Source organism: Cupressus sempervirens, chromosome 5 (genome assembly GCF_028749045.1).
Source record: "Cupressus sempervirens isolate cs-2001-9-10 chromosome 5, ASM2874904v1, whole genome shotgun sequence".
Classification (NCBI taxonomy): Eukaryota; Viridiplantae; Streptophyta; class Pinopsida; order Cupressales; family Cupressaceae; genus Cupressus; species Cupressus sempervirens.
Genome location: NC_143122.1, coordinates 745,418,351 through 745,435,833, shown reverse-complemented (window position 1 = coordinate 745,435,833; position 17,483 = coordinate 745,418,351).

Genomic DNA, 17,483 nt, shown 5'->3' with positions numbered 1-17,483 from the left:
CATTAACGCGCTCACACCATCCCACTCCCCCATTTTGCCACTGGAGAATGCCTATCGGCATTAATAATAATTTCATCCCCCTAGTTAATAAGTTGTTGTAATAACAATCCTTTCCTAGAACTCTTTTGTCAAATGAACGCCATAGTAATGCAAATAGAGCTTTATTTCCATGTAACATAGAATTGCAAAACTAAATTATTAAGCCAACAAATCATTTCATTCTTTGAAACTTTCACGATGTGAGAAAATAGAATATGTCATTTTGGTCAATTATCTATCTAATTGATAGAGGAAAACTGATAGCCTCAAAATGTTAACTACTATATAGAAAATCTGAAATTAGGAGTCATGAAAGTTTTTTAAAAAAAAGAATAGTGATAAAGTTTGCTAATGTAACGTATTGTTTGCAGTTTCATATTGTTGTATGTTTGTAATAATAATATATGATAACTATTTAGATGCATAGCATAGAAGGAAAACTTTACAAGAAGATCATAAATCATATGACAATGACATATTGCAAATAACAAACTTCTAACTTGAACAGTGATACAGTTTATTATTAATCAACAGTGTATCAAAGTTTCAAATTGATTAGGTATTGAACTAATCTTGATAAAAAACAAGCTGATACGCAAATAAAAAACCAAAAAACAAAATCAAAAATCTCAATCAATGTCCATAGCTATGATTTTGGAGTTTTTATGAAAGTTTTACTGATATTTCTATCACAATTTGATGTTTAGGATCAGGAAAGAGCACCTACAAGAACAGAGGTAGCTACTAACCCTTCTAATGAGGATATCATAGATGTCCCTAATTTAACATAAAAAATGAAAAATAAAATAAAATATTAATATAGAAATAATGATATTTTTTGATGATCGCTGAAGTTTTTATATTTAATCTTTGTTAGATGATAATATAGATCCCCCATAGGATAGAGGCCACGAGGATGCCCCAGCTCCCACCTATTCCTTAGTGACAGTAAGCATTATTAGAATTGTAAAAATTAGATAGTTGAAATATGTTATATTATTATGTTATTTTATTTAGGGTTTTGAAGTTTTTATGAAAGTTTTACTGATAATTCTATCATAATTTGATGTTTAGGATAGCCAAAAAGCACTTGGAACAAAAAAGGCACCTGCCCCTTCTGATGATGATATGTAGAGGTGCCTAATTTAAAATATATGGTGAGGAAAAAATTGAAAAAAAATCAATTTAGAAATTATGAGAATTTTCGAAGATGCAAATCCAATGGAGGAGGTGCTGAAGAGGCAACAAGAATTGACGGTCAAAACACATCATTTGAAGTAAGTAGTAATGAATCTTTAATTATAATAAAAGTTCAATAAAGCTTAATTTTATGTTGTTAACTAAAATATGTATGTGTTCTTGTTATAAGATTTTTTGCAAACTTAAGTGCCTAGTCTAGGAAATCACATTGAGGCTGGTACTAGTGGAGCTCTAACTACCTTAGGTAAAATAATCCTTAAGTTGACAAGTTAAAAGGAATTTATTCTTTGATCGAACATTCAAAAACTTCTTAAGTTAACTCTTACTTTTGTTATATCAGAATGTCTTTTCTAACAGTGTATTGTTCACTATGTCATCAAGTGTAGGAGACTCCTAGGAGGTCGACATCGGTACATTAGAGATTGCCAACTATAATGTCAACAACAAGGGCCATGAAAACATCGACGTCTTCATAGTCTATGCCTAGTAAATCCTTTTTTTCTATATTTGACTTTGTGTTAATTATGATTTGATAATTTTTACTTTAACCATGGGTGCATCTAGTAATACATTCATTGCTGAGTTCTATGACACTAGATACAAATCATAATAAATGTATTGGTGATAATTCACCATCATTTCCTAGATCTACCTGTGTTTCTAGCATGAGAGCTATGTAGATGTCATTGTTGATCGACGACAATGAATTGATGCCTTTGAAATTTCATAAGCTTCCTTGTACTTATAAATTATTATTTTTTATATTGTAATATGTATTTACCTATTCATAACAAGTTTTGGATTGATGATCCCATGACATTTTTTTAAAGAAATAATGGCTTTTATAAGATGCTTTATGACCATGCACTGAAGATATTTGGGCCCACCATATGTGTAAGGTACACAACTTTTCTTTTAGTATATTCAAGGTACAAAACTTTAGTTAATTTTTCTATCAAACAATTTTCTTTTTTTTCTTAAAAAGTGGAACTTGCAAGATAAAAAATTAAAAGATTAGTTCATTGTAGCTTTAGAGCATGAGTTTTGTAAAAAATTTAAGGAGAAGAAAATTTTGGAAAAAACTGCAAAACATCTGAGCACTATGAGGGACTTCCACAATCCAAAGTATGACCATCCTCCCTTTATTTAAATGAGGGATTGGAATGACTTCATTTTGAATGCAAAGAAAAAAATGGATGTTAAAAGAGGAGTTACACTTGTAAATGAGACAAGAAGGTATGCAATAGTATTAACTACTAGTACAATGTAATAATGCATTGATTAAGCACCTTTATACATATATATACATATGTCATCTAACATATTTCAAACTTTTCATAGGCTGCAGGATATGTCAAAGGCAACAAAGGCTAGGCTAGAAAAAATTGGGTAACGCAAACTTGGCTCTGGTGGATATTCAAAAATTAAAGCACAAATTGTAAGTAGGAGTAAATAAATTCCTAAAAAAATTATTTATAAAATGGAAATAATTTTTTAATAAAAAAATGCAGGGCTTTGAATTTAATTTAGAGGCCACGAAAGAACACCAGAAAAAATTGTCTTTAAGGAAGGCTATCAAGCTATGGCTGAATGCCTACGCCAAGCGTCTATTGGCCCAACCCAAGAGCCCCCTGCATCATATGAAAAGGTAAATATGAAAAACAAATATATATTATAAATTTAATACTTGAGAAACAATCTATTTGATAATAATGTGTGCATGACATTGCAATGTAGCCTCCTAATTGGAATATAGATCCTTATTATATGTTGCATGATGAAGCCCCTGATGTGCATCATAGTTTCAATGGAGGTGTTCATTTGCTATTTTAAAATAATTATGTAATTATTAATACAATTTAATATCTTAAATTGAACTTTGTGTAACCTTTTTTGTGTATATTTTAGAGGATACAGAATATCATGCTGAACGAGTGCTAGAGGTTATTCAGACTGATCACCACGTAGATCATGTGGCACATTCAGGTAAAGAAAATCTATATTTTGTTCATTTAAATATATTTTTTGATTTATAGTTCTTTTACTTAATTAAATAAATGTAATTCACTATTATAAATGGTTTGAATTTAACTCATGATGCAGTTGTTTTTGTAGCAAACTCCTCTTTACCACAGTCACCACCTCTTCCTAAATTGATGAGGAGGAGACATGTGTTGGCATTAGAATTAGTAGATGAGGGGAATTATGAGGACATTGATATTCCTCTTATAAGATACTTAAAAATAAAAAGAACATTAAGAAGCCTAAAAGAAAATGATGCTAATGAATTTTATGTGTTAATGAAATACTCATGAATGTTGTGTGTTAATAAATTTTATGTGGTAGTGAAATATTCACAAATGTTTTATGTTAATGAATTTTATATGGTAATTAAATATTAATGAATATTGTTGTTTAATGAATTTTATGTGTTAATGAATGTTATTGTGTGATTATAATGAGTGAATGTTCTATTTCAAAAATGGTTGAATGAATGAATGAATATTATTAGATGTTAATGAATTTTATGTGTTAATGAATGTTATATTTCAAAAATGGTTGAATGAATGAATGCTATTAATGTAATTTTATGTGTTAATGAATGTTATCGTGTGATTATAATGATTGAATGTTATATTTCAAAAATGGTTGGATGAATGAATGAATGAATGTTATTAGATGTTAATGGGGAATTTAGAGTGATGCTGGAGGGGGAGCGGGGGGGGGTGCCAAATGAGCTTCCACCTTCACGTGGTCGGCCTTGTTAAGTAGAGAATATTGAATTATTCTTGAAACCAAGTGAAGCTCAAACTAAGCTAAATAGAAATCAAATTTCTAAGACCAGCTATATATAATCATCTATGCCTTATTAGGTAGAGGATGTTGATTATCTTTTACACATGCACTCGTAGCTTATAATTCACCACTAAACTCTTTTCTTCTAGTTCATTACCATTCTCATCAAATTTAAGTGCATGCATGTCATGGCAAGAAAATGGACTATTGCATTATCTGATTTAGATTTTTGGATATAAGATTAATGATTTCTTTCTCACACAATTCTTGCTCTTTTCTTTTTATTAAGAAATAGTTGACTTTTCTTCTTGGAAGAACTGGCATCCCATTAGGCTAAAGCTCAGTGGTAATTACCTTCAAGATTCCTCTTATATTTATGAAGGTATTTAGTTAAACTATTTTAGAGAAATCCTGCTTGATTTTTCCCAATTTTGATTGTACTTCATTTTGTTGGTTCAATAACCAGATCTACTTCACTAGTGTGGAAAAAATTTTGCAAGGTTGCAAAGGAAAGTACATGAGAATAGGGATAGGCTTCATTGAGTTGTGGGATTGTGTCAGCAAAAAATGTTATTTTGGTACCCCAAAGTCCTATGGCATAAGATATGAAGTTCCATCATTACTCTTATATTCTTATTCTTCTTCTAAATATTTATTTATAGAGTGCAATGATAAAGGTTGAAAGTTGTAAATCGTTAGAGTTATTTTCAAATGGGGATTACATGTTTCATAAGGTTTTGAGTAAGAAAATTCTATCTATGTTTTTCCAAGTTAATCTATCCAAAAATAGTTTAAATAGAACAATACCTAAATGACTCACTAGTCTAATAAACTTGAAGAAACTGTGAATATCTCCTTCAAATTTTAAAATTATACACTCTTTGTTTTCCTATTTATTGTTGTTATCCTAGTTGTTGTTGTTTTCCTAGTTTTCCTAGTTGTTATCAGTTTGGATGTTGTTGGTTTTTGCATTCTCAAGTGTTAGAGATGGGTCTTCAGGTAACAATGGAAAATTTCTTCCTTTACCAATGATTTCATTCAATGGTGAAAGAATAAGAGTTCTTCACAAACTTGTTGAGGTATTGTGTTGCACCTAGAAAGCTTCAAGTCCCGCTCATGATTGTGAATTTTGTTCATTAACAATGACCTCAACCTTGGAAGGAAAATATTAGAGCACATTTCTTATGATGAAATTTGTGAAAATCCTACATTTGGAATCTCTAAAGATCTTTTTGATCATATTTTGTTATTCCTCCATCAGAGTGAAGGGCTATCAAAACACATACCTTCTTTCCTTCAGGATTTGTCATTGTTAGAGCTAAAAGTGCACACATCACTACTTCTCGAACCACTATTAAAAAATTATGTAAATTCTATTAGCACTTTAATGATGTAAATTCTCCTACATCAACATGGATGAATTGATGCCACAATGTGCAATTGGAAAGATACATGGTCATGCACCAATTCATTGAGGATTATTGCAAGTTTTTGCATTAAGTGATAATGTTGTGGTAAACTAAAACCCATTGGAATTTCCAAGAATGAAGATGATTATTATATAGTTCAACAAAAAAGTCTTTTAGCATCTAATAGTTTTTGAATAACCCTCATGAGCTCTATTTTATGAATCTCTAAGGATTTCAGCTCAATTGTGCTTAGCGGACCTTCAAGACACTTCGTTGTGTGGTGGTCATGAATGTTCTACCTACTCCATAGTCAAAAAAAGAGTTTCACTAGGGTTCACCTAACTATATGATCAAATGAAATAGTTGAATTGATGTTAGGATGTGTGTTTGGTAAGGTATGTGTTTTTGCACCGATTCATCGAGGAAAACTAAAATTTTTGGTGTTAAGAGAGGATTTTGTGCCAAAAATTAAAGCCAATTTGAATCTCTTAGAATGAAATAGGTTATTGTAAGGTTTGATAAAAAAATCATGTAGCATCTAATAGTTTGTTGATATCCCTCACAAGGTCCAAGTTGTGACCCTTTGAAGATTGTAGCTCAATTGTGCTTAATTCACCTTGGGGACACTTCAATGTGTGGTGGTCACGAATGTTCAAGAAGCTATGTGGTCAAAACAAGGGTATCACTAGTTCACCTACCCATCAAAAGATAACAATGCAATCAAAATGATGCCATAAAAAAATGGTTGAAAAGATACACATTTTTACATCAATTAAGAATGTTGTGCCAAATTTAAATCAATTGGAATCTCCAAGAAATAAGATGGGTTATTGTAGAGTTCAAAACCTATTCTTGTAGAATCTAAGAGTTTTTTGTTACCCCTCATGATTTATGAGTTATGACCCATTGAAGATCGTAGTTGAATCATTATTTAGTGCACCTTTGGGATACTTTGGTACATGGTGGTCACAAATGTTCTAGAAATTCCATGGTCAAAACACAAGTGTCACTAGGGCTCACCTACATCCAATATGGAGATAACAACATATTCAAAAAAATGTCATGATGAATGATTGGAAAGATACACATCATTGCACCAATTCACTAAGGGAAACTACAAGTTTTGGCATCAAGCAACAATGTTGTGCCAGATTAAAACAACTAAAATCTTCCAAAATTAAGAGGTTATTATAAACCTTAAAAAACCTTCATGTACCATCTAACAATTTTTTGACACCTCACGCAAGCTCCTAGTTATGACCTTTTGAAGTACATGACTCAATATTTTTTAGGATGAATTGGAGACACTTTGGTGCATGGTGGTCATGAACATTATAAGTTCTATGTGGCTATAATATTATTATGACTAGGATTCACATATCCATTTGAATTTAATGGTGTTGGTGAATCAATGCCATGATGAACAATTTAGGGTAATTTTAATTTGTGACATATTATGTTAATGAAACTTTTTCCTTTGTATTAATTATGTATATGATCAATATTTATTAGATGAGAAAACATTAATTGTAATATTATGAATATATCTTCACCATAAAAAGCAATGTTATAACTTAGTAATAGAAATATGAAGACATCTTTGTCATACAAAGTAATATGTAGATGGAACAAAAGGTACTAATGTACATCATCATGCATAATAAAGTCCTTGCATAAAAAATTATTATATACCATTGGTACAATCATATTATGTATAAATACATCAACAATACAAATAACCCTAGATACACAACTACAAAACAAAATATAGTCGAAACTAGAGTAGAATTGTCTTTATTTCACTTGTTAAAATCCTTCTATCTCCACGTGGTGTTACTCTTACTAAAACCTACATTCTACTAGTGTAAAAAATGTCTGTATTATAAGAATAATAATAATAAGTAAATATTGATCCAAAAAGTAACATATACTCCAAACTAGGGTATAGGAATTTCATACATCCATCATTTCTAATCCCTTCATTTGAAAGATAAGAGAATGAGATAAGTTAACTAGAAAAACAAGAAATTAATTGGTTTACCTAATCATTATGAATATAAAAAAGTAAAGAAATTAAAGAACATAAGGGGAAATGCACAATGTATTTTACCATATATTTTTTTTTGACCAATCAAGTGTGTTTGAACCTTAGATATATCTATGATATGTGCATCAAACTACACTCACATAACTACTCTCACCTTGTTGTGAGTTAGTATTACCTAGTGAAGTGTTCCTAAAGGGTAATCTCTCTGCTCTATGCTCTCTTATAGGGCTTCATGATCAACATTAGTAACAGTGAAAAGTTATTTTACTCTTGGTCTTCCTTGACACTCTAACAACTTGACATTTTATTTTGTAATAAGACATGAATATATGACAATGGTTTTGTGCTTCCCATAGTTCTTGATGTGGGAATTTCATTCTTTCTAAGCATAGATGTTTGCATCCATGTTAAAAAAAAAAAATTTAACAACTAGGATATGTTAATACATTATCATTTTTCATTGGTTGTGCAAGATTTTTTTCACCTCTTACACAATATGTTAACCAATTATTTTATTTCTGACCATTCCACTACACTAAAGCCAAATAAAAGACATGTCCTAGAATAAGAAAATTCATTAGATTCTCATTCTCAACTAAAATTTCCATGTCATCATTTATGATAGAGGCTATGAGACAAAATGGAGTAAGATAATGTGGAACCTATGTATCCATTGACTCACTCGACTCACACTTATCCCAATCACACTGAAAATAAATAAGACAAAAGAAAGCTAGCTATCATGTCCAAATGCTCCATGTACTAAAATTAGAACTACAATATGAATCCATCTTTTAATAATCTCTTACTATAGTAAAATCCAATCTATCACCTTAGGATCTCTCCTCAACCAACCAAAAGATCCTATGCACTACTCAATCAAGATTCCCTCCCCGTGAAAAAGCAAATGTACACTAATCAACTATGATATAAGCATCAATAAGTTCATCACTTTAAATATTCATTTTTTCCTTAGCTAGAGATCTCTTCACACATTCCTCTTCTCCATTATGCCCCCTTTTCCCATGCCAAGACTAAAAAAATCTTCAAATATGAGGCACACCCCTCTTTATATGTATTCTACATAACCAATAAAACATGCAAGAATTTTTGAATCAATGTGTGTAGTTATTTCCAAATGAGATGCCTATCCATATGAATATCATATTCTTACAATAAATCAAAACAATACTCAAAATAATGTTGGACAAAAGCATGAGAGTGAGATCTATCATCACTTATATAAAAGTGGTGCTCTTTTAAACTCTTCCACTTATCATCTATATCATCAGAGGCATGTGTATATATTGTGTGGAAAAAAATTAGCAGTCTCAATGGAGTTGTAATACTAAGACTATGTCTCATTTTGAGGTTGTAATGTGTAGTTATTTGCAAAGTTAGCAACTGATATAATAGTTCCAATGGGGAAAGTGATCTTACACATTCTAAATTGATGATCCAACTAGTGAGATATATGACTATGCATCGCATACTTCTAAATTATTTTTTTCTTAACATCTCAAATAAAATTAGTCATGCACATTTCTTTTGTGACAACTCACATAGAGAGCCTTCACCTCCACTCTTGAATGTGTATTTCACCTTCATATACCCTTTTTGAAACTATTATCTTTTCAAGATCTTCTTCTCACCCCTCACAAAAATATGTATTTTGTTTACTAAAATGCCACATTATGAGCACTTCTTATTTTAGCAATCATTTCTATAAAAGAAACAACCATCACCTTTAGGACATAAGACATGATCTCACAATGATCTTGATTATTTTTGAAGCCCCTCTATCACAACAAATTTCTAGAATTTCATTAGTATTCATAGTAGAATGGATGGAGAATAACAGTTCATGGTGCATAGAAAAATCCACATGACAATTGCAATAACATGTATTTTGAATATTAAGTGGCACACAAAAAATGGATTTATTGATTCAAAATCCCTTTATGATAGATGAAATGTTTGATTATTCTAACAAAATCATTTGAAAAACATTGTTTGACTTACCTCCAAATAATTTTTTGGATGTCGGGTGCTAGTATACATTTTTTCTTTCTTTAAAATGCTAACTAATTCTTGACTCTATTTTCAAATTAAGCGAGAAATAGAAACACTAACAAATGACTTCTTTGGGTAATGAACTCTCAGCATTAATAGGTACAACTCCATGTCTTCAAAGATATAGCAAGATCAATGTCACTGTAAAATAATTAATTTAATAATCACTTTTCACTAGAAAGCGTAAGGAAAAACATTCACTTCACAATGAGAAAATGAATGTGCAGATTGAAAAGTAACCCAAATTCCACAATAATTATTAGCCACATGACTACATATTATCATGAAACAACTTTAAATAAACTCTATCTTGAAATGAAGGCTACTTTGTTATTTAGATTCAAGATCAATGCATAATGCAAGGAAAAAGTTGGCTACACATACATTTACTTCCATAAAAAAATAAGAGTATGTTTTAGAAAAATCATATGATTTACTAGTGAAAACTCATATATCAAAATCATATGACTTCAAATATTATTTCAATTAACTTATATGTATCACAAGTCTAAAATTAGATAGAAAAATATGAAAGTATCAGTCACTAGAGTGCCATCCCTATTAGAGTCTCAAAAATAAACTAATATAGCCATGCAAGGCTTCAAGATTTAATTTTTAAAAACTAAGTCCTGTAGGGAGTTTAAAACTAACTTCTTTAAACATGGTATTTTTTCAACTAATTAAAAATAAAGCGTGACAATGCAAGTAGCCCCTAAATACTATCTAATCTACTACCAATTGCTACAATGGGATTGGCCTACTGCTCTTGATTTTTTGGGAGTAGACTATCAACATCCTTCCACTTTTTGTATGTAGTAATGAATCCAACTAACTCCTTTTGCAGGGGGACTCCAATAATCTCTATCCTTCACTTCCATATGTGCTCAATCTTATGAAAATGGTCCATCTTCTTCTTATGTACTTCTAAATTATCCCTACACAAAATCATCATAGAGTTTGCACAAGCAATGGTGGTAAAATCCTTTATTATCCAATTAGAAGATTTCTTTCATTATATTAATTCTATCTTGAAAAGATGTCAATACTTATTGGGTTCCCTTGTCAAGTTTATCTTTGTTTTCTATGATCCTCACATCGGTGCACTTGACATCATAGTCTAGGATCTATCTAAGAAATTTCATCTCTGTTAGTAGCTCTGATACATCTTCTAGGCCTTACTTAATGGTCATGTTCCTCCACTCTATATTAGCTCACATAATGAATAATAAATTAACATCTATAGTAGCATTTGGAACATCTATTAAGAAATTAGTGGCACTATAAGTCAAGACTTCTATGATCAAGATGATATATTCATCCCACATCACTTTCTCATTCTCCGATGCATTCAATTTAGATTCTCTCTCTTTTACCATCTTAACCTCTAACTACTTAGTTTTGGTTAATTTAGAGATGTAACTTACCCCATTGATCAATACTATATCCACCCAATCATTGAAAACTTTGGTGATTGACCTATCACTCTTAACATGGATATATTTTGTCATCAAATATATGGTCTACTTCATTTCCTTTTTTTCTTTCCAATCCTTCCAAATTCTATGCTCAATATTCTTATTTATGTTAGAGTAAATAATTAATATTTAATTATTTATTCTATTACTTAAGCTTACTTAGGTCATGCATTTATTTAATATTTCATATTCAATGCGTGTTGTGGTTATTTGGTGACAAAACGGGAGTTTGTTCCCTTCTAGTTGTCACACTTATCTTCCAGCTTGTTCTACAAGCTTCCATGAGCTCTTTATATTCGGGCTCTCTCTCATTGTAAATCAACACAACATAATAACAACATCACATTATTGTAAATACATTTCTTCTTGTGTTTGCATTCATGGTGTCTCTCATGTCCGTTTAGGGTTTTTCCCGTGCTCCATGCTCCTCCCCTTCTATGGCTTCTCTTTGACAGGTTCACATGCAGGTGATCTTGGTGTCTTCGGAGTTGGCTTTCCTCAACTCCAACATGGTATCAGAGCCTTCCTGCAGCAACTTCGTTGAAGAATTTTGAAGCCGTGATTTAAAGTCACAAACCCTAGTTTGTTTGTGCATTTTTTTCAAATCAGGGGATCAACAAATTTTTGGAGCACTTTGGGCCCAAACGGACATCACCATTGGATCCGGAAGGCCGTTTGCAGTTAGGATTCATATAAAACTTGTCGTTTTTGGAGACAAGGCAATTTTGGCAAATTTTTGAGGCCTCCAGGATCGCTGCCGTATGGATCGTACGGACGCAGAGCGTAAAATTTTTTTAAAAAGGTATTTTCGGCAGCGCCACCGCTGCGCCACCTGCGCGCAGCCCGCAGCGGCCGCAGCAGGCAGCGCCGCCCGCGCTCCGCCGCGGCCCGGCCTCCTCCCGGCCGCCGCCCGTCCGCCACCCTCCGCCGGCGGCTCCTCTGCCTCCGCCGCCCCTGCGGCCACCTCTGCCAGTTCTTCGCCCGCCGCTCCGACAGCTCCGCCTGACAACTCTGCGCCACATCTGCAGCCGAGTCAGCCACTGCGGGGGTGACACGTGGCATGGGCGCCACGTGGCACCTTGCCACGTGGACCCACCATGTCACCCCTGCCACATGGCTATGCCACGTGGCACTCTTTTTTTGCTGCGACGGCCTCCAAGCTGTCAAATTTAATCACATGACTTGCTGACGTCAGTGCTGCATCAGCCCTTGCATGCACCTCTCCCGATTGCTTTTGGACCTACCTTTGGTTTTTTGGCCATAACTCTTGCATACGGAGGTATTTTTCCGATCTGAAAGAAGCGCCGGAAAGCTGGTTCCGAGACAAAGATTTTGGTGCAGGTATTTTTAAGTTTTGATGCATTTTTATTGCTCATTTTTTTTGTTGAAGTCTGAAGTCTTGTTTTTGACTCCGGCATGCATATCTTTTGCGTCCCATGTCAGTTTTTTGAAAACTTTATATTTCTGGAAAGCTGGTTCTGTGTTCTTTTCAGAACTGTAGTCTTTTTTCTTCTTTTTTGGCCTCTGCTCTTTCTATCATAGTTTTGGCGTTCTTGCTCTATGGTGAATATTTTGAGTGTTTTAGGCCCAAGGATCGTTTTTCTGGCATGGTTTTCTTTCTTTTCGGCTGTACTTTCTTTTGGTTCAACTCTTTTTCATTTTTGATCATTGTAGCTATCCTTTTGAAGCACTTTTCTATTTCGCACTGAGATAAACTATCACTTTTTCATTCTGGGAGTCATGAACGTTGTTTTGAGTCAGGTGTACTTGCACTATTTCATAAAGCACCATGGGGGGGATTATTTGTTTGCTATTTTAAGCATTCTCCCTTTGTCAAGTGAGTGTCCCTTCCACGACATTAGCCCATGCAGAGTCAGTTAGACCGTGTCTTTATTGGTGTCTGTACCTCTTTCCCTCTCTCCTCGTTCTTGGTTCGTTTGCAGGAGATTTGGCTCACCTTCTCAGTTTCCTGTCATCACACCCCGTCTGCATTAAGGGGGGGTTATGCTGTGTTCTAATGCATCTGTGGTTTGATGGTTCGATAGTGTGAACTATGTATTCAGTGGTTGATCCTATATACAAGGCGATTACAGTGGCTGGCTACCTATGCATTTCGGTGAGATGGATCATCTACCATATAGACATGCTCAGTTCGTGCCTTCTTCTTCCATGGAGGTTTCTTCAGATCAGCAGTTTGGCAGATTTGTGACTTCTTCATGCTTCAGTGATGCTGCTTCTTCATGATCACTCTTTGTTCCTGTTTTAGGGGACAATTTCCCTAGTTGGAGACTTCTTAAGCTCTTCACTGGGTTCTTACCTCTTTTTGGGGGAGGGTTTTTCCCATGTGGTTTTCTCTCTTTCCTCGCTTACAGAGGTTGCATTCTTCTTGCATTGTACATGGGTACCTAAAATGGCCTCGTTGCCGGGACCCATTATGCATTCATCTTAGCTTTGTGAGCTTAAGGCATTTCCCTAAGTTGCACTTAAGGGGGGGTGTTAGAGTAAATAATTAATATTTAATTATTTATTCTATTGCTTAAGCTTACTTAGGTCATGCATTTATTTAATATTTCATATTTAATGCATGTTGTGGTTAGTTGGTGACAACACGGGAGTTTGTTCCCTTCTAGTTGTCACACTTATCTTCCAGCTTGTTCTACAAGCTTCCATGAGCTCTTTATATTCGGGCTCTCTCTCATTGTAAATCAACACAACATAATAACAACATCACATTATTGTAAATACATTTCTTCTTGTGTTTGCATTCATGGTGTCTCTCATGTCCGTTTAGGGTTTTGCCCGTGCTCCATGCTCCTCCCCTTCTATGGCTTCTCTTTGACAGGTTCGCATGCAGGTGATCTTGGCGTCTTCGGAGTTGGCTTTCCTCAACTCCAACAATTTATAGCATTGAATATCTATTAGCAATGGGCCAATATCCCTCATAGGATTAATGATATGACTTAACCTTCTCACATGGTTCTATAGGAATATCAGTTGTATCAAGCATTGAAAGGTCAATCTTTTAGTGCACTAGAAACCATGACCTTTCTAACAATCAGTATCAAAGCTTGGTTACAGGTTCAAATCTCACAAGCCATAGTGAGAGATGTTGGGAGGGGGATTGTTGGTAGTGGCCTAGTTTCCCTCATAGGATTCATGACATGAATTAAACAATTCTAGTGGTTCTATAAGAACATTTTTGTATCAAGCTGTGAAAGGTCAATCTTTTGGTGCAATGACAACCCTAGAATTTTTAACAATATCTTTATGTCCATAATATTTTTGACCATCCAAAGATGAGTTCTTTCTACCATGAAGTCATATGGTTGAACTTATTTGTTACCTTTGTCATTGATGGGTTTGAAAATGTTTTCTATCTTATGCCCTATGTTATCATCCACATCTAACATAACTTCAAATTTTTGTTTCTTACTCTTAGAGGTCCTCCCAAGGAATTTTCCTACCATATCCTTCTCTAGAAGGGTGACAGACACTATGCTTCTCTTCTTATTCACTGAAAGATCAAACTAATTGGGAGTGGAAACATTAAATTGAACTTGAGAGCTTTAAGGTCCTATAGGGTTCCCACTAAATAGAGAACCTATGTTAGTGGATTAACTCCATCATCTATCTTTTGCTTCTAATTCATTTCATCCATCACATACATAGGACTCTTGACAATGCATTATGCATTTGGTTCTGCATTTTTGTGTTCTTTGTGTATAATTACTAAAACTTCCTTACTCATTTTCCCTCTCTAACTCTAAGAGTAGGTGATTGTCCCAAGTTTCTAATCCTTTGTATGGGGTTCACATTCTTTTTACAAAACCTATTAGCCTACAGGGGAACATGGTACAAACTTATTAGTATTAGAGGGTGGTATCATTGAACTAGAACTAGCCAAGGTCATATATGGGGGATGCTCTATTTCTCCTAGCCTTAGGTTATTTTTCATTTTCAGCCAAAATTTAGTTCTATAAATTACATGGATGGTTCTAGCATAGAAATATTCTTCTTTAGGCTTATTCCAATCCAATCTAGTAATAAGTAGAACTTCAACATTTTCTATGAACATAGGGTCCAATAACTCTTTATTTTTTGCGTCTTTAATTGCTAAGACTTTCAATGGGAGCTTGAACTCTAAAATATTCCTAATTCTAAACCTAAACCACAATATTTTCCTTACTTCTACACCATCCTCACAATCTTCCCACTAATCCTCCACATGGGATTCATGAACAATTGAAGGGCACAACTCAATAGAGAACTAATAAAGTTCTTGCTATCAAAATTAGGTCAAGAAGAGTATGGTTGCAAATTCATGATTTTTAGTTCTTCTTTGAGGAATAGGGAATCATGGATAATTTTGAAATGGTAATAGTCTAGTCTATGTATGAAGAATGATTCTTCTCTCATTGCTAGAGTGATCTAGTGTTGGGGGCAAATTAATACATTCTCTGATTGGTCTTTTTTCTTTGATTTTTTTGGAAAGGAAAAGCCGAGCCTAAAAATCTTTGTTTTAAATAGTTGTCATTGTTAAAAAAGTTAGCTATGGGTCAAGTTCTTTCTTCTATTGGTTTATCCCCAGTGCTTTGCAAACTATGTAATGTGGCTGAATCCTTTGAGCATTTATTTTTTGATTGTATGTATGCCCGCAAGTTGTGGTCTATTTTTCTTGGTACCTCTAGTGTTTGGAATTGTGTTGGTAGTGCCTCTTGGAGTGAAATTGTGGCTAGATATGTAGATAAATTTTATTCTAAACTTAACATGTCTTTTGGTTTTCTCTTTCTACTAAGATTTTATGGACTCTTTAGAAGGACAGGAACAATGAAATCTTTCAAGAAGAGAGAAGGGTACTTACAGAGTTTAACTTTAAACTCACCCATTTTCATATCATGTCTCAGGTTGCTTTGGTGCTTCATATTTCCAAGAGTGATATCATGTTACTTATGAGGGAAGGTAGCTTTCTAATTAACAAGGATAATGTGCATGCAACAAACTACATTGCTAAATACTAGAGTTTTTTAGCCCCTTCAAAGGCAACAGAGATGAACAATATAAGTAATGTGTTGCAGGAACTCAATTTAACCAATCAGGAGGAGGCTACTGCTGATGTGAATTAGAATCCTTATGAAGTACCAAGGGCTCAGCCAAATCCTAATAGCTAGAAGGATGGCTGGAACTAGTTTTTTCTATTAGTTTGTGTTTTTGTTTTGGTTAAAATATATAAAGAAAAGTTGTAATTAAAATATGTAAATGCTAAAGGTAAAAGTATGTCGATGTTTTAAGTTTTGTTTTCACCCCCCAAAATTTTTGTAATTGTATATGTAATGGGGGTGTGATATGATCTGTACTTTTTTATCAAACTCTCTATTATACTTGTAAATGCTTAAACTATCTTAATAGAAAAAGAAATAAAAAATAGAAAAGAGCTAAAGTATAAAATATATTAAAGTAGATATCAAATTTAATTAATAATTAAACTTATTAAATATAATAAAGAAAAAATAAAATAGCTAACAATAATAATGCATATCCATTTTATCATTCTACTGCTGACATGTTTTATTTTTCTCTTATCAAGCATAACTATGATCCTATCTTAACCATTAGAAACTTAGGGAAATCAATATCATCAATACTTAATTCGTTTTCATAAATTAAACAATATGGGTAAATGAATATGATTAAAAATATTGCTTCCACATTGATGGTTTTGTCCATACTTTATCAGACCTATTTATATATGTATCTTCTATTCTCTATGTTTAGCACTTATCTCTAAATCATGTGTATTGTTGGCATTAAGTTATTATTGCCATTAGTGACAATACTTATCTATATTAGTATAGCTACCAAGCTCAACACTCAGTTTACTACACTCACCGAGCTTCGCAGTTTACATTGAGCATCTACAGTGTATACTGAGCATTCAGTGGTTACCTTATAGGTTCATCACTTAAGTAGTTCAAACCAAGCTTCACAGTTCACACCGAGCATTCTAGTGTTAACCGAGCTTCACAGTTCACATCGACCATTCCAGTGTTCACCCAGCTTCATAGTGTTTACCAAGTGATGGAAGTACAATTTTTACCAAGTAATGAAAGTGTAGTGTTTACTGAGTGATGGAAGCATAGTGTTTACCAAGTAATTAAAGTGTAGTGTTTACCAAGTGAAAGAAAGATAAAAAAAGGATTCAATTTTTATCGAGTGATAATATATCTACCAAGTCTCCAATGGTTACTGAGTTTAGAACTACATCAAGTGATTAGTATGGACTGAGCCTTCACTTCTACTGAGTGCATGATGATGCCGAGTAATGCAGTGGATGCCAAGTATCAGAAGGTCATCGAGTCAGTTCAGTGAACCTAAGTTATTTACTATTTGGCCGACTCAGTAATATTTTGTTCACTTGTGTTTTGGCCGACCTTGCAATTGTAATTA